Source organism: Protopterus annectens, chromosome 8.part1, assembly GCF_019279795.1.
Source record: "Protopterus annectens isolate FY-2018-M chromosome 8.part1, PAN1.0, whole genome shotgun sequence".
NCBI lineage: Eukaryota > Metazoa > Chordata > Ceratodontiformes > Protopteridae > Protopterus > Protopterus annectens.
Window position 1 is genome coordinate 410,787,452 of NC_056742.1, and position 19,035 is coordinate 410,806,486.

The 19,035-nt window shown below is 45.7% G+C and overlaps 1 protein-coding gene across 1 annotated transcript in view; it reads right to left on the bottom strand.

The window, feature by feature from the left end:
- TENT4B (terminal nucleotidyltransferase 4B) overlaps positions 1-19,035 on the bottom strand; it is a 771,840-nt gene that overhangs the window by 44,430 nt on the left and 708,375 nt on the right. The window lies entirely within an intron of this gene.

Below are 19,035 nucleotides of genomic sequence, written 5' to 3' on the forward strand. Positions count from 1 at the left end.
TTTCCCCCTTATTTTGAGGATTAGGGAAAAAGGTGGGCAAATGGATAGAGCCACACTGGACAATACTTTAGACATGAAAGTTGTGTTAGTCCTGAGGGAGACCCGGTCAGCATGAAAAATAATGAAGGGTTCCACAGCCATAAGTGCTTGTAGCTCAGATACTCTGATAGCTGACATCGTGGCCAGAAGCAAGGCTGTTTTCCAAGAGAGGAATTTTAACTCTGCTGATGCTGCAGGCTCAAAGGGGGGGTAGCGGGAGCCAGGTCCCAGGCAGGAGTAGGAGCTGTTCTTGGTGGCCTTAAGTTGTTATCCCCTCTCAGGAACTGCTTGATGAGAGGGTGTGAGAAGAGAGGTGGTTCAGTGCTGCAATCAACAGAGATGGCAGAGGCATGGATCTTAATGGAAGAGAAGGACAGGCCCCTGTGGAGTAGGTCTGCTAGGTAATCCAGGATGAGAGGTAAGGAGGGCTGTGCTGGATCCGCTCTTTTAGTGTGGATCCAGGAACAATACCTTTTCCACTTGTCAGCATAGGATTTTCTTGTACTGGGTCATCTGGCTTCACGTATGACATCCAGTAACTGTTTGCTTAGGCTGGCCACTGGGGGAGAAGTCAAGGAATAAGCCAGGCTGCAAGGTTCAGGGTCTGCAATTGTGGATGCAAGAACTGTCCCTCCTGCTGAGTCAGGAGAGTTGAGATCTGCGGGAAGTGCCATGGAGGCAATGGTGACAGACTGCGCAGTAGTGGGTACCAGTGTTGGCATGGCCAGTCTGGGGCAATCACGATTGCCCTTGGTCTTTCTTCCCTTATTTTGAGTAATACTCTTGTAAGAAGAGGTAGAGGGGGAAATGCATAGATTGAGAGGTTTGCCCACTGGAAGAATAGGGCATCCACTGTCCAGGCCTTGCTGTGAGGTTCCCTGGTGCAGAATTTGCTGAGCTGGTGACTGTAGGGGAAGGCAAATAGGTCCACCTTCGGGGTACCCCATTTCTGGGTCACGAGGCTGAAGGTGTTGTGGTTTAATTGCCACTTGTGTGGGTCTAGGAGATTTCTGCTTAAGTTGTCTGCCAGAGAGTTTTGTTTGCCTGGCAGGAATTGAGCTTGCAGGTGAATATGCATGACTGAAGCAGTGTTCCACAGGGTCATGGCTAGCCTGCAGGGTGGGTAAGAGTGGGTTCCCCACTGCTCGTTGATGTACTACATCACTGTGGTTTTGTCAGTTTTGATTAGTAGAGGCCCCGAAGAGAGTAGGGATCTGAAAGCTGTCAGAGCGTGCTGAACAGCTAGCATCTCTTTTTGGCTGATGTGCAGAAGAATTTGATTTGGGCTCCAGTGGCCGTGAATCCACCTGCCGTCCAGATGTGCACCCCAGGCATAGTCTGATGAGTCTGTGGTTACGGTCTGGGCGGCATGGGGTTGTGTAAAGGGAAGCCCCCTGCTGCGGTTGCATGCTGCTGCCCACCAAAGGAACTCTTTCCTTAGACAAGACATCATAGGTATGACAGTTTCCAGGTCCTGAGAATGTTGGCACCAAAGACTTTTTAAGTAACATTGAAGTTTCCTCATATGCAGTCTGGCATATGGAATTAGTAGAATGCAGGAGGCCATGAACTCTAGAGCTTGTAGGATTTTCCTTGCGGATAGCTGGGTTCTGGTGGCCATTTGAGAGAAGAAGCCCGTCAGATAGGCTTGTTTTTCTGGAGTAAGGGATGCCATCTGGGATGCTGTGTCCAAGCTTGCTCCCAGGAAAACAATTTTTTGACTGGGGACTAGTTTGGATTTCTTTTTATTGATAGTGCACACCAGGGAGGTTAGAAGGTCCTTTACAAATGTCAGGTGCTGCAACAGCTTTTCCTGACTGTCTGCCTGAATCAGGCAATCATCCAAGTAGGGGTAAATTTGAACATTTTTCTGTCTGTAATAGGCAATGGCTGGAGCCAGGCATTTTGTGAAAACTCTGGGAGCAGTGGATAAGCCAAAGGGAAGTGCAGAGAACTGATAATGCATAGATCCTGCCCTGAAACGTAGATATTTCCTGCAGGAGTCCCTGACTGGGATGTGCAGACAGGCCTCCTTTAGGTCTAGGGTGGCTAACCAGGCATCTTTGGACAGCACAGGGAGAAGCTGCTGTAGGGTGAGCATTTTGAATTTTGGTACCACCAGAAAGGTGTTTAGAATGGATAGATCTAAGACTGGGCGCCAGTTGCCCTCTTTTCTGGGTACCAGGAAAAGTCTAGAATAAAAACCTTGGCCTATCTGTTCTGCAGGAACAGGCTGAATTGCCCTTATGGAGAGCAGGGACTTAACTTGGTTTTGTGCCTCTGCCCACTTGTTTGGAGGAAGGTCTGGGAACCCTTTTAGGGTTGGCAGCGTGTGGAAATAAAATTTGGACCCCTGGCATACTATGTTGAGGGCCCATTGATCATTGGTGATGGAGGTCCAGTTTTTTGCATGGTGGGCAAGTTTTCCTCCTAGGGGCATGAGCAATTGGGCAGAAGTGAGGGGAGGGGTGGAGAAGTCATTGTGAATTCTTTCCATAAGGGGAGGCTTAGCACTCCCAGTTTTAGAAGTGGAGGTATGCTTAGATCTCTGCATACCCTGAGACTGTAGTCTGAGGGGTCTTGTTTCCCCTAGGTCTAGTTTGAGGTGGCCTTGAAGGGGCTGGAAAGGACCAATGTTTTGAGGGACAATACGTACTGAATCTTGGAGACTGCACTTGCAAAAAATCTTTGACTGTCTGCATAGACTTAGCCTTTTCTTCTGTCCTTTTTAAAACCTCTTCTGCTTTGGTGCCAAACAGATTCTCCTTGTTCAGAGGCCATTCCAATAATTTTGATTTGACATAGTCTGGCAAGGTCTGCTTCTTAAGCCAGGCATGCCTTCTAAGTACAGAACCTGTGACTGCTGCCCTGCAAGATGCCTCTAGGGCTTCAAACCCACATTGCAGGGTACGCTTGCTGACTTGGCTTGAAGAATGCATAAGCTCGTGTAATTCCTTATTTTCTGCACAGTCAGGGAAGGTAGATAATTTTTGCTTAAGTTCCACAGTACGTTGCTGGTATTTCAGCATGTGGAACTGACAATTTAATACTCTAATGGCAAGAGCTGCAGAGGTGTATACTTTTTTTTACCCCATCTGTCTAAAGCTAGGGAATCCCTGTCCGAGGGAGTGGGATTCTTAGCTGTAGTTGCTTTTATTCCTTTAGGTCCTTGGGAGATGACCTCTGGGTCAGCAGCAGGATTTTTGAAGAGAAATTTGTGCGAGTCAGGGACTCTGTAGTACCTGTCAGGTTTCCTGGGAGCAAGGGGTAAAGTACCAGGAGTTAGACTGGATTCCATGAAGACATCATCCACAACATCCAGAAAAGGAGGGATAGCTAAGGGTCTGTGCTGTGGTAAATCTAAAAATTCACAGAGTCTCGCATTCCCAATGGAAATGCTCTCTCAAATTATGTAGGTTTTCAGCAAAAGAAAAATCCTCTGGAGGGGAGGCAGAAGGAATGGATTCCTCTACATCTGAATCCTCTTTGGCAGATAAGGGCATGTCTTCATGATCAGAAACTTCAGAGTCATCAAGACTCTTGGTCAGATAAAGCTGCTGGGGACAAGTCTCTTTTTCTTTTAGCAAGGGAAGGCTGGCTTCCCCTAATCAGCACAATAAGGTCTTCCGCCATTTTAAGCATCTGTGATTGTGGCAAGGAAGCAGGTGCTTGAGTTAGTGTCAGTTTTATTTATTTATTTATTTATTTTTTTGGAGTAGCCCGTACTCTTGGCCTTAAAAACACGGTAGTTTTAGAAAGAACTGAACACACGAAAGAAGTCGTCAGTTTGTGTCAAATATCGGCAGTGCAAGGAACTTCCTCAGAAGCCGGTGCCTGCACAGCAGCTCCATACCCATCCAAGGTAGAGACATCTGCAGGTTCCGTAGTCAAAGAAGAGTCTTGCGGCATACCGGACTCAAAATGGGTCTCGGTAGTAGCCTGCGAATCCATCAAAGTGGGCAGCAGGGGCTGTGAAAGAGCCTCACTGAGTACCGGCAAACTGGCGACTAGCTTAACAGAAGCGGCGGCAGTTTTGGACCTGTGCGGTCTGTCTCAGTCTTTGTCCTTACGTTTTTTCGGTAGATTGGTAGTCGGATGGCTTACCAAAGCCATTTCGGAATATGGAGACAGAGAGCAAATAGTTCAGGTGTTGAAAAAAAACACAAAACCGGCAGCGAGGTATGTCGTGGTCTGGGCCTAAACAGGTGGCGCAGTAAGAATGGAAATCTTGGTATGGTATTTGCTTTCCACAGGCGAGACAACTGTTAACTTTTTCTGACATTGGTTAGAGCAAGAAAAAAGGATCCCCAATGGGGTACTTAGCTTTAGAAGACTTCAACTTCAATTTTGGAAATGAAAACTCAGGTAGCGGCTGACTGGCACTCGTGCGAACTGTTTCTGCATCGGGCTCCTCAGCAAGAAAGACTGATGTAATGGTGTCGGCTGCCTGTTTTTATACTACTGACGACTTGACGTCAGTCCTGAAGCGACAGCAACTGAAGCAGAAATACTAAGCCTCTGGTATTCGGGCTGACTGAGGGCTACCCCTGGCAGGATACCCCAAGTGTGATGACTGCAGCAGTAAAACACGAAGAACATCAGCTTTATATAACAGGAGCATCCACACTACCTCGCACACCCTCACAAACACTACACTCACTAACACAAAGGACTACTCAAAAGTATACTGCTCAAAGCTCTCAAAGCTCTCTCAGTTCAGTCAACCATACTTCAGTTCTTCTCTTTTACCCAACTTTGGCTCATCTACACTAGACTGCTTCATCAGCTACATATCTAACTGAACTTTCTCTCTTAAACAAAGATTCCCACTCACTACCCCAACCAATTACTGATGGAGTCTATCAAGGATCCGTATTAGCACCTATCTTTTTCAACACCTTCATTAACCTTCTACCACCTGACCTAAAAACAGCTGATATCATCCCATATGCTGATGATACACACAAAATCATAATGCAGGACTTGCAACTCATCCTAAGAAAACTACAATCATGGTCAGAATGTAAAAAAAAAAAAAACATGAACACCACAAAAGACAAAAATCATGTTCTTTGATACTCCCTCCCATAAAACTCAGAAATCTACCTCCTCTCCCCACACCACCAGCATACAATACCCAACACTCAATGTGTCACCACGTTCCAAAACCTAAACATAAGCAATCCACAGTGCACAAAGCTCGGTCTGGTATCCAACCAGTGCCCTACAGGGTGTCAGGACAAACATAAAAGTGTACCAAGGTTAAGCCCAGAAGATACGACCTTATGGTGGTGCTGCAGTAGCGTTGTCGCCTCACAGTAAGACGTCCTGTTCGATTCTCAGCTAGAGCGTCTTCTGTGTGGAGACATGCGTAAATGGGCATACCTTTGTTGAAGGTTGTGCATCAGAGCTGGCAACTCGGCACGTAAAAATCTACTGCCAATCATTAACGGACCGGAGTTCCGCTGTGGCGACCCCTAACCGGGAAAAGCCGAAAGACACAACAACAACAACTCTCAGATCTAGAAGAATGCTTCTAATACCTTCCCAGCAGGTGGAATAAGAAGCCTTGTAGAAGTTTTTATAAAGGTTTAATCAAGCCGGTCACACAGAGAGAAAAAAAAAAAAAAAAAAAAAAAAAAAAAAAATATACTGCATGTTGTTAAATAAATACTTGTTATATAAGTTTTTAAAAAAGTTACAAAGTATGGTAGAGGCCACTTGACATTTAAAATAACTTGGTTTGGCTGCAAGTGGTTCTACAACACTTATAGGAAGATTTTATTTAAAGTTTTAAGTATTAAGTATTTGTATATGTTTTTTAACAATTTCAGTGAAATATGAACAATATTTGGTTAAGATATGAATAAAGTAATAGGGAATTTAATATGTTACAAATGGAATTAATGTGCAAATGGGATGTAAAGGGCTTATACTCCTTTAAAAGGTAAATGTGAAGCAATTTAGTTTAATTGATTGTCAATTAAAGTATTTGGGTTGAATAAGGGTAATATAAAAAGACCCATCACCCAATGTAAAAATGTCTTGAAAAAGCCTGGGAGAGCCCGGGTGAAAGCGCTTGACTTTACATGCTTGGAGTGTTTGTTACTTTTTACGCTGAACTAGTGGAGCTGTTTTAATTAAAATTTTTACTCAGCATTTGGTTCGTGATTCCTGCATCTTGGTGTTTTCGGATTACCAGTGGGTGTCTTTCAGTGCCTTGTTGTGTTTTAAACGTAAAAATCTACTGCCAATCATTAACGGACCGGAGTTCCGCTGTGGCGACCCCTAACCGGGAAAAGCCGAAAGACACAACAACAACAACTCTCAGATCTAGAAGAATGCTTCTAATACCTTCCCAGCAGGTGGAATAAGAAGCCTTGTAGAAGTTTTTATAAAGGTTTAATCAAGCCAGTCACACAGAGAGAAAAAAATGCTAAGCTGCTTCACTCTACAGAGACCCTACAGAGAATACTCTCTTCACAACCTCAAAGGCAGACTGTTCCCTACAGAAGGAAGGCGACGGAGCAGAGAAGGCAAATTTATGGCTCACCGCCTCTCTCCACCCCAAGAACAATCCACTAGGGTGGAGAGTTGGGGACAAGCTATCCAGTGCTGAAGCTTCGAGAGGAAGAGATGGCTCTGAGAGCTTCACAGTTGACTCCATCCTCCCGGATCAGACAAGAATGCTTCGGCTACAAGAGTCACCCAGCTCCAAGAATGTCAGAGCCAGTGCACTCACAGTAGCATTTAGATCCGAAGACAATGCTCTCTTCGGATCCGAACCAGATGGACCCGGAACACTCAGATTCAAGGACTCTAAACCCACAGGTTGGACTAGAGAAGGAACTATAAATGGGTGGAGTAGTAGATGATCGGATTTCTTGACCCGAAGGGGTAGGAACTGTGTGAACTCCTCTCTGAAAACTGCTCCATGATGAATTTCCTCATCATCCATCTCAACATCTGCTTCCATAAGACTCTTGGAGGAACGAGAGATACCAGGGATGGCGACTTGTAACACCAAAGGGAGAGGGCACTCTGAATGGGACAGGATCCAAACTTGGAGAGTATGTTGTCTTTGGTAAGGGTTTCGGATCCGAGGGTGTAGGATCCAACACAGGCTTAATCGGATCTGATGAGAATCGAACCATAAGTAGTTTTGGATCCAGCTTACTTTTTCTTCTTTCTAGGCTCCGATGAAGAAGAGGCTGGAGACTCAGATGACTTAGACCTCTTTAGCAGGGTCTCTAGACTTGTGTTTGGGGGACTGAACCCCAGCAATGGCTTCAGAAAAGGAAGTTGACAGTAATCCTTTTAAAATGAGCTTATTTTTCTTGTCTGCTAGAGCTCAGGGGATGAACCAACAACAAATACTGCACCAAAGCAATACACACACAGATGGTGGGTATTGGAAAAAGGCAGCTTGTGCCCACACATCACATTTTTTTAAATACAGCTGGACCTTTCTCAGACATTTTTATATTTAAGAGAAAAGAGCTAAAGTAAACTCTAAATACCAGCAATGGGATTAAGAAAGTACAGTTATGTACACTTAACATAAATGTAGATATTCGAGTGTATTCACTGTTGCAGTCATCACATTTGGTTATCCCTGCCAGGGTAGCCCTTGGCCGGCCAAAATACCAGAGACTTAGTATTTCTGCGTTGGTTGCTGTCGCTTGAGGACTGACGTCAAGTCGTCAGAGCTATAAAGTAAGGCAGCTGACGCCATTACATCAGTTTTTCTTGCCCTAACCTGTCAGGAGCCCCCAAAGTAGGAGGCCAGGTTCTGGTGGAAGAACTCCACCAGTGGAAAATAAATACCAATATGTACCTTGTAAAGAAAGGAGAACAACAAGGAAGAAAGGTGACAATAGGAGAAAGAAAAAAAGGGGGGATGGTGGGAGGAAAGCCAGGACTGCAACAGTGAATACACTCGAACATCTACATATATGGTAAGTGTACACAACTGTATTATGTTCTTTGTGTTTCACTGTTGCAGTCACCACATTTGGGTAGATTCCCAAAGCTGAGGAAATGGGTGGAGGCAGTCAAGTAAGCTAGGGGCTGGCTAGGATGCCCTGCAAGTCTGCAGAGGCAAACCCTGCCCTGGATTTGGAGAAGTAAGGCAGTGGTAATGATTGGTGAAAGTGTAAACAGATGTCCAGGTGGCAGCCACCAGGATGTCCCTGGTGGGGACTCCTCTAAAGAAAGCTGCAGAGGTGGAGGCTGCTCTGGTGGAGTGTGACCTGACCCCCATGGGGGGAGGCTTACCATGCTGTTTGCAGCGGAAATGCATGCAGTATGTTATCCATTTGGAAATGGTTTACTTGGAAGATGGCTTTGCCTTCTGCCCCTATAGCAAAGCTAACCAGAAATTGATCAGACTTTCTGAAGGATTTAGTCCTGTCCGGATAGTATCTGAGCTGTCTGCACATCTAGAGAGTGAAGAATCCTTTCCCCCTTGTTCTGAGGATTAGGAAAGAAGGTGGGCAAATGAATGAATTGGTTGAGAGCCACAGTGGACACCACCTGGGGCATGAAGGATGGGTTAGTTCTGAGGGATACCAGGTCCACATGAAGATTATGAAGGGTTCCACAGCCATGAGCGCTTGCAGCTCAGAGACTCTTCTGGCTGAGGTGATGGCCAGAAGGAAGGCTGTCTTCCAGGGCAGAAATTTTAGCTCTGCAGAAGAAGCTGGTTCGAAAGGAGGCAGGGTGAGCTTTTCCAAGACAAAGTTAAGGTCCCAAGCTGATGATGGTGCTCTTCTGGGGGCCTCAAGTTGCTAGCCCCTCTGATCAAAGGGTGTGAGAAAAGGGGCTGCTTAGTAGGAAAATGAGCAGAAATAGCAGAGGCATGAATTTTTATACAGGAGAAAGAGAGACCATTGTGTAGTAGGTCAGCTAAGTAATCCAGCATGAGAGGGATGGAGGGTTGTGCCATACTGGCCCCCTTAGCCTGGATCCAGGTGCAGAACCTTTTCCATTTATCTGCATAAGACTCTCTGGTGCTAGGGTGTCTGGCCTCATGGATAACATCCAGAACCTGTTTATTGAGGATGGCAGATTGTTTCAGGGTTAGGGAATAAGCCAAGTTGCCAAATTGAGTGTCTGCAATTGGGGATGCATGAATTCCCCTTCCCTCTGTGTTAGGAGGTTGGGAATCTAAGGAAGATGCCATGGAGGCAGCGTGGACAGGCTGCGCAGCAAGGGGTACCAGTGCTGATGGGGCTAGTCTGGAGCTATAAGAATGGTCCTTGTTTTTTCCTCCCTTATTTTGAGCAGTACCGAGGATGAGAGGTAGGGGAGGAAAGGCACAGAACGAGAGGTTGATCCAGGGGAAGGAGAGGGCACCCACTTTCCAAGCCATGCAGTGATGCTCCCTGGTGCAGAATTTGCTGAGCTAATGGTTGGTGTGGGAGGCAAAGAGGTCAGTCTTCAGGGTTCCCCATTTCTGAGTTATTAGGGTGAAGGTACTTCTGTTGAAGATGCAAAAAACAAACGGCTGCAGGTACACTGAGGTGCCCAAAACACACAACAACAGCAAAAGTAAATTAAGGCACCAAAGTTACACACTGGAAATCAGTCACTGTACTTTATTGCAGAAGACAAACGGTAAGCGCTTTCACAACTTAATGTTGCTTCATCAGACAACATCACTACAGGGGGGAATGTCATCCCTGATGGTTATTAAAATATACATATACACACACATTTTGTGCACATATAACCATAATAGTACAATAAAAAATATATAAAAAATATATAAAAATATATAAAAAATATATAAAAAACTCATATTTAGTGTTTATATGTGCACAAAATGTGTGTGTATATGCATATTTTAATAACCATCAGGGATGACATTCCCCCTTTTTTAAATATTGTGTGTAAATACACACCTTTCTATATATTTTATGCATTTTTCTATGGATATCGATATATGTTCTTATGTTAGTGGAGTAATATCTCTTTAAATTGTGATGTCATACTAATTGTCCTAGTATTTAACCAAGCATCAGTTGTAGTGATGTGGTCTGATGAAGCAACATTAAGTTGTGAAAGCGCTTACCGTTTGTCTTCTGCAATAAAGTACAGTGACTGATTTCCAGTGTGTAACTTTGGTACTTCTGTTGAGCTGCCACTCGTGTGGGTCCAGAAGTTTTCTGCTTAATTGGTCTGCCAGGGAGTTGAAAGAGCCTGGTAGGTATTGTGCTAACAGGTGTAGTTCCGTGGAAGAGGCGGTGAGCCAAAGGGTCATGGCCACCCTGCATAGAGGGTCCCTCCCTGCTTGTCGATGTACCACATCACAGTGGTATTGTCTGTCTTGATCAGGAGAACCCGTGGAGAAAGAAGGGGTTTGAAAGCTATCAGGGCATGCTGCACAACCATCATCTCTTTTTGACTGATGTGCAGGGGGATTTGCTGTGGGCTCCATTGGCCCTGTATGCACCTGCCATCCAGGTGTGCAGCCCCAAGCATAGTCTGATGCCTCTGTGGTGAGGGTCTGGGCGGCAAGGGGTTGGGAGAAGGACAGTCTCTTGTTGTGGGAGCATGCTATTGCCCACCAAAGAAATTCCTTTCTGAGGCAAGGAATTATAGGTAGAAGATTTTCCAGGTCTTGAGAGTGTTGACACCAAAGGCTCTTTAGGTACCACTGAAGTTTCCTCATATGCAGTCTGGCATGTGGAATGAGGAGTATGCAAGATGCCATATACTCCAGAGCTTGCAGGATTTTCCTTGCAGAAAGCTGGGTTCTGGTGGCCAGTTGAGAGAAGAAGGCTGACAGGAAAATTTGTTTGTCTGGTGTAAGGTATGCCATTTGGTATGCTGTGTCCAGACTTGCTCCTAGGAAGATTATCCTTTGGGTGGGCACCTGCTTTGATTTCTTTTTGTTGATTGTGTACCCTAGGGAGGTTAGTAGGCTCTTTACAAAGGCCAGGTGCTTGAGCAGCTTTTCCTGGCTGTCTGCCTGAATAAGACAATTGTCTAAGTAGGGGTAAATTTAAATATATCTTTGCCTGCAAAAGACAATGGCCAGACCCAGGCATTTTGTGAAAACTCTGAGAGCAGTAGATAAGCCAAAGGGAAGCACAGAGAACTGAAAGTGTTGAGATCCTGCCCTGAAGCACAGACATTTTCTGCATGATTCCCTGATAGGAATGTGGAGGTAGGCCTCTTTTAGATCCAGGGTGGCTAGCCAGGCATCCTTGGAGAGCATGGGCAGCGGCTGCTGGATGGTGAGCATTTTGAATTTTGGGATCACCAGGAAGGTGTTTAGAATGGATAGAGCGAGGATGGGGCACCAGGTGCCCTCTTTTCTGAGTACCAGGAAAAAGTCTGGAGTAGAAGCCTTGGTCTATCTGTTCTGCAGGAATGTGCTCTACTGCCCTCAAAGAGAGCAAAGAATGGATTTTGAGCCTCTGCCCACTGATTTGGTGGTAGATATGGGAACCCTTTTGGGGTTGGGATGGTGTGGAAGGAGAATTTGTATCCCTGAGACACAATGTTCAGAACCCATTGATCCTTGGTAATGATGGCCCAGGTACTTGAGTGAAAGGAGAGTTTTCCTCCTAGGGGTACGTGAAGGTGGGCAGAGGGGTGGTCGGGAGGAGGCGAGTCATTGTGATTTCTTACCATAAGGGAGTGGCTTAGAAAGTACAGTTGTGTACACTTACCATAAATGTAGATGTTAGAGTGTATTCATTGTTGCAGTCATCACATTTGGGTTATCTGCTTGCAGTAGCCCTCAGTCGGCCTGATTATCAAAGTATTGGGTCCTGCGTCGGTTGCAGTCTCATCTTCCATGACGTCAGCTAGTCAGGGGTATAAAGCATGCAGCCGATGCCATTTTATCAGAATTTCTTGCCCCAGATGTCAGGTGCCCCCATAATGGGAAGCAATTATATACAAGGTTACACCTCCAACAAAAAGCAAATACACCAGAAAGCTTTAAGCATAGTAAACAAGAATAGAGGTATATACAATAGAAGTCAGGGAGCTGGAGGGAGGGTAACCAGGACTGCAACAGTGAATACACACGAACATCTACATTTATGGTAAGTGTACATAACTGTATTATGTTCTTCATGTTTCACTGTTGCAGTCATCACATTTGGGTAGATTCCCAAAGCTAAGGATGGGAGGAGGTAATTAGATAGCATTAGGACCAGCTATATGGCCCTGCAAGACTGCAGTGGCAAAGCCAGCTGTGGATTTAGAAAAAAATGGCAAGTTGCAATGCTTGGTGAAGGTATATACAGAACTCCAGGTAGCAGCTTCTAGGATGTCCCTGGTAGGGACATCTCTAAGAAAGGCTGTAGAGGTAGATGCAACCCTGGTTGAATGTGCTCTTATCCCCTGTGGGGTAGGTTTTCCATGGTGCTTATAGCAGAAATGAATGCAATGGCCAATCCACTTAGAAATGATTTGCTTTGAAATAGCTTTCCCCTCTGCCCCTGCAGCAAATGCAACCAGCAGCTGTTCACATTTCCTGAGAGGTTTAGTCCTGTCCAAGTAAAATCTAAATTGTCTGTGCACGTCCAAGGAGTACAGTATTCGTTCCCCTTTGTTCTGTGGATTAGAAAAGAAGGTTGGCAAATTAATTGACTGATTAAGGGCCACACTGGATACCACCTTTGGCATGAAGGAGAGATTGGTCCAGAGAGACACCCTGTCTGCATGAAAGATGATGAAAGGCTCCACAGCCATGAGGGTCTGTAATTCAGACACCCTTCTTGCTGAAGTGATGGCTAGAAGGAAGGCTGTTTTCCAAGAAAGGAATTTCAAGTCTCCACTTGCAGCTGGCCCGAAGGGAGGTAGAGTGAGCTTTTCTAATACAAAGTTAGGGTCCCAGGCTGGAGTAGGGGCTCTCCTGGGTGGTCTTAAGGTTTTGGCCCCTCTGAGGAATTGCTTCACAGTGGATGAAAGAAGAGGGGTGGGTTCTGTATTGTAATGAGCTGATGAATTTTGATGGAGGAAAAGGAAATGCCCCTGTGAAGCATCTCAGTTAAGTATTGAAGAGTCGGAGGTAAACTGGGCACTACTGTGTCCATCCCATGAGTTTGACTCCAGGAACAGAATATTTTCATTTTTCAGCATAGGATTTTCTAGTACTAGGCCTCCTTGCCTCCAGAATGACATCCATCACTTGCTTACTTAGGGATGGGAATGGTGAGATCAGGTAATTAGCCAGGCTGCCAAGTTCAGGGTTTGAAGCTGTGGGTGCAGAATCTGGCCCTCCTGCTGAGACAGCAGAGCAGGGGTCTGAGGCAGGTGCCATGGCGCCAGCAGTGACACACTGCGCAAGAGGGGGTACCAGTGTTGGTGTGGCCAGTCTGGTGCAATCAGTATTGTCCTTTGTTTGTCCCGTTTGATCTTTAGTAGTACCTTGGAGAGGAGAGGCAAAGGTGGAAAGGCATAAACTGATAGGTGAAGGATAGGGCATCCACTTTCCCAGCTTATTTGTGGGGAGTCCTTGTGCAGAATATGTCCAATTGGTAGTTCTGGGGGGAGGAAAACAGGTCTATCTCTGGGCTCTCACATTTGTTTCTCAACATGTTGAATATCTTTGGTTCCAGTTTGCACTCGAGAGGGTCCATGAGATTTCTGCTTAGGTCATCTGCCAGTGTATTTAGCTTTCCTGGCAGGAACTGAGCCTGTAGGTGCACTTGGTAGCTCAAGGCTGTGTTCCACAGAGCCATAGCTAGCCTGCAGAGAGGGTAAGAGTGGGCTCCCCCCTGCTTGTTTATGTATCCTGTTTGTTTATGTATCACATAACAGTGGTGTTGTCCGTCTTTACCAATAATTGCCCTGGAAGAATGTGGTCCTTGAAGGCTGTCAGAGCATACTGTACAGCTAACTTTTCTTTTTGATTGACATGCAGGTGCATTTGAATTGGGTTTCATTTGCCCTGAATGCACTGCCCTGTCAAGTGAGGCCCCCATGCATAGTGTGATGCGTCTGTTGTTAGGGTTTGTTCGGCAGGAGGTAGAGTGAATGGCAGTCCCTTGTTTTGGTGGCAGGCCTCTGCTCACCAAAGGAACTCTATCTGTAGACAAGGTCTGATAGGAATCATTGATTCTAGATCCTGAGAATGCTGGCACCATAGGCTTTTTACATACCATTGTAGTTTCCTCATATGCAGTCTTGCATATGGAATTAGTAGAAAGCAGGAGGCCATGAACCCTAGGGCTTACAGAATTTCTCTTGCAGATAGCTGGGTCTTTGTGGCCAGTAGTTTGAAGCAGGCTGCCAAATGAACTTTTCTCTCTGGCGTGAGGTAGGCCATCTGGGAAGTTGTATTCAAGCTTGCACCCAGGAATACCATTTGTTGGCAGGGTACAAGATGTGATTTCCCCAGAGAAGTTAGCAATTTCTTTACAAAAGCCAGATGATTTAATAGTATGTCCTAGCTTTCTGCCTGAATTAGACAATCGTCCATGTATGGGTATATTTGAATATTTCTTTGCCTGCAAAATGCAATGACTGGAGCTAGGCACTTGGTGAATACCCTGGGTGCAGCAGATGAGCCAAAGGGCAGTGCAGAGAACTGGTAGTGCATGCAGCCTGCTCGGGAGCGTAGGTATCTTCTGCAAGATTCCCTTATTGGGATGTGCAGGTAGGCTTCCTTTAAATCCAGTGTTGCCAACTAGGCATCATTGCTTAGCATGGGAAGCAGCTGATCAAGAGTTAGCATCTTGAATCTTGGGATTACCAAAAATGTGTTTAGGATAGACAGCTCCAGAACAGGACGCCAGGAATTGCCTTTTCTGTGCACCAGAAAAAGTATTGAGTAAAAACCTTGTCCCCAATTCCTCTTCTGGAACAGACTGAATAGCTCTGATGCTTAAAAGAGTGAGAACTTGCTTTTGAGCCTCTGCCCACTGATTTGGTAGGTCTGGCCAGCCGTTTGGGGTTGGTTAGGAGTGAAAGTGGAATCTGTATCCTTGGGGAACTATATTTAAAACCCATCTGTCCTGGGTAATGAGTTCCCAATTTTTTGCAAGGTGAGCAATCTTTCCTCCTAAAGGAACAGTCAGTTGAGCAGGGCTAGGAAGGTTTAAAGTTAAGTCACTGAGACAGTTTACCACAGCGGTGAGTCTTGCTACTCCCTGCTTTGGTAGTGGGAGCCCCCCACTGTTTAGGCCTGTGAATACCTTGGAACTGAAGCCTGGGTGCTCTGCTAGTTCTGGGTTTGGACTGAGAAGGCCTGGAAGAGGCAGGAAAGGACCAATTTTTAGAGGGCCAGTGCCTACTAAATCTGGGAGGTTGTACTTGCAGGAAATCTTTAACAGTTTGCATAGATTTAGCTTCTTCCTCCATGTTTTTAAGTACTTCTGCTGCTTTGTTGCCAAACAGGCGGTCTTGGTTTAAGGGAGCATTCAGCAATTTAGCTTTAACATGATCTGGCAGAGGTTGCTCTCTAAGCCAAGCATACCTTCTAAGTACAGACCCAGTGACAGCAGCCCTGCAAGATGCCTCTAATGAATCAAAACCACATTGCAAAGTATGTTTTCCAACTTGTTCAGCAGAATGCATTAAATTCTGTAATTCATTATTTTCAGCACAGTCAGGAATCAACATCATTTTCTGTTTAAGCAATCCAATAATATGCTGCTGATATTTTAACATATGAAACTGGCAGTTTAAAGTCCTAATGGCTAAAGTAGCAGAAATGTATACATTCTTTCCCCATCTATCCAGTGCCCTGGAATCTCTATCAGAGGGGGTAGGATTTTTAGCAGTAGTAGCCTTAATGCCCTTGGGTCCCTGTGAAATGGTACCCTGCAATACCTATCAGGTTTTCTGGGAGCAGGAGGTAGAGAGTCAGGGGCCAGGCAAGATTCCGAGAAGGCATCATCTACGATGTCTAGTACAGGAGGGATAGCTAAAGCCCTGTGTTGAGGCTGGAGTAAGACTCCCCTAAGCCTCTTTTTGGAGTCAGAGTACTCCTGGCTTTCCCAGCGAAAATGCTCCCTAAGAGTATGCAAGGTTTCACCAAAGGAGAAATCCTCTGGAGGGAAAGCGGAGGGAATGGAGTCCTCTGCATCAGAATCCTCATAGGGAGATAAGGGCAAATCCTGGTCATCAGAGAAAACAGAAATTTCAGAATCCTGATCAGAAGAATCAGAAGGAAAATCAGTTCTAGGTCTCTTAGAGGGGGAAGGGTTGCTTCCCCTGATTAGAGTAATAAGGTCCTCAGCCATTCTTATCATTTCTTTTTTAGGCATAGGGGCCTGACCATGCGGTCTGGGCGTTGTTTTTTAGGCATAGATCGAGTTTTAGGCCTAGAAGAAGAAGATTGCGTTGGATTAATATGCAAGTCTGCAGGCCTGAATATACCCTCAGAAGCCGGTGCCTGCACAGCGGCTCCAGACCCATCCAAGGTAGAGACATCCGCAGGTTCCACAGTAGAAAAAGCATCTTGCGGCATACCGGACTCCGAATGGGTCTCAGTAGAGGCCTGCGAATCTGAAGTAGCAGGTAACAGGGGCTGCGAAAGCACCTCACTGAATACTGGCGACTAGCTTAGGAGAAGCATCATCGGCAGCTTTGGACCTAAGCGGTCTGTCTCTGTCTTTATCTTTGAGTTTTTTTGGAATATCGGTAGACGGGTGGCTTACTGAAGCCATTTCTGGATAATTGAACAGAGTATCAAAATATTTAGAAGCGCAAAAGAACAAAAGACGAATAGTTCGTTGATTAAATAGGGCACAAAACCGACAGCAAGGTACTTCGTGATCTGGGTATAGGCAAGGAAGGCAGTAGGAATGGAAATCTTTATGAGGTATTTGTTTTCCACAAGAAATACAATTAATAACTTTTACTGACATCGGTTGAGAGCAAGAAAAAGTTTCCCCAACAGGGTACTTAGCTTAGTTGAAGACTTCAGTTCTGAAACTCATGAAAATTTCAGGAGTCGGCCAACCGGCACTTGCGAACTGCTTCTGCTTCAGGCACCGCACAGCAAGACTGATAAAATGGCGTCAGCTGCATGCTTTATACCCCTGACTGGCTGACGTCATGGAAGATGAGACAGCACCCAAAGCAGGACCCAAGACTTTGATAATCAGGCCGACTGAGGGCTACTGCAAGCAGATAACCCAAATGTGATGACTGCAACAGTGAAACACGAAGAACATCTCCCTGGTTTTGAAGTGGAGGTAGTCCACTGTTTAGATCTCTGCATTCCCTGGGGCTGCTGTCTGGGGGGTCTGCCACCACGGGGCCTAGGCTGGGCCTGTTTACTCGGAGCAGGAAAGGACTGGAGGGAAAATGCCTGCGGGCTGGAACTGTAAGAAATCTTTGTTTGCATAGATTTTGCTTTTTCTTCCATCTTTTTTAAGACCTCTTCCGCCTTGGTGCCAAATAAGTTATCTTTGTGCAAGGGGGCATCCAACAATTTTGATTTGACATGATCGGCAGGGTTGTTCCTTAAGCCATGCATGTTTTTTAATGACAGATCCAGTGACTGCTGCCCTGCAAGAAGCTTCTAGGACATCAAAATCACAATGCAAAGTGACTTGCAGAATGCATTAAGTCTTGTAAATCTTTAGATTCTGCCCAAGCAGGAAAGGAAGACATTTTTTGTTTAAGGAGTTCCAAGGTATGTTGCTGATATTTAAGCATATGGAACTGACCATTTAGTGCCCTGATAGCAAGAGCAGCTCAGGTGTACACTGTTTTTACCCCATCTGTCCAATGCTTGGGAATCCCTGTCTGAGGGGGGGGGGGTGGGATTCTTGCAGAGGTTGCTTTAATCCCTTTAGGCCCTTGGGAAATGACCTCAGGGTCAGCTGTTGGATTTTTAAAAAGATAATTGTGTGAGTCAGGGACTCTGTAGTACCTGTCTGGTTTTCTGGGAGCAGGACATAGGGCATCAGGAGTTGAGCTGGATTCAAGGAAAACATCATCCACCACATCCAGGACTTGGGGGATGGCCAAGGGTCTGTGCTGCGGAAGATCTAGGAATTCTCAGAGTCTCTTTCTTTAGACAGAGGGTAGTCCTGACTCTCCCACTGGAAATGCTCCCTTAAAGTATGCAGGGTTTCCCCAAAGGAAAAATCTTCTGGGGGAGAGGCTGAAGGAATGAATTCCTCTGCAACAGAATCCTCATAGGTGGAGAGGGGTTGCAAGTCTGCATAGTCAGATGCATCCGATTCATCTGACTCTTGTTCAGACAAGACTACTGGGGACAGATCTCTCTTCCTTTCTGAGGGGGTAGCTTGACTTCCCCTGATAAGCATGATAAGGTCTTCCACCATTTTAAGCATTTGAGACTGAGGCAAGGTAGCAGGCGCCTGAGAGTGAGTAGTCAGTTTCTTGTGTGTAGTTCGAACCCTGGGCCCAAGGAACTTGGTTGTTTTCGAAAGAATGGTAGTCACGAAAGTAGACAGTTTGTATAGAGATTCAGTGGTGCAAAGGACTTCCTCGGAAGCCGGTGCCTGCTCAGCGGCTCCGGACCCATCCAAGGTAGAGACGACAGCAGGATCCTTAGTCGAAGGGTTTTGCGGCATGCCGAACTCTGAAAGGGTCTCGGTAGCAGCCTGCGAATCAACTGAAGTGGGAATCAGGGGCTGTGAAAGCACCTCACTGAGTACCGGAGGACTGACTACTAGCTTAACAGAAGCATCATCGGTAGGTTTGGACCTGTGCGGTCTGTCTTTATCTTTACGTTTTTATGGAAGATCTGCTGTCAGATGGTTTACCGAAGTCGTATCAGAATTCAAGGACTGTAAACGAAAATATCTGGCTACAATAAGGGTCCGACGATGGATAGTTCTGGTGTTAAACAAAGCACAGAAGCGACAACAGGGGATGTCATGGTCTGGGCCTAGACAAGTGACGTAGTAAGAGTGGAAGTCTCAGTGTGATATTTGCTTTCCACAGGCGAGACAATTATTAACTTTTTCTGACATCGGTTAGTGCAAGAAAAAAGGATCACCAATGGGGTACTTAGCTTTAGAAGACTTAAACTTCAATTCGGAAATG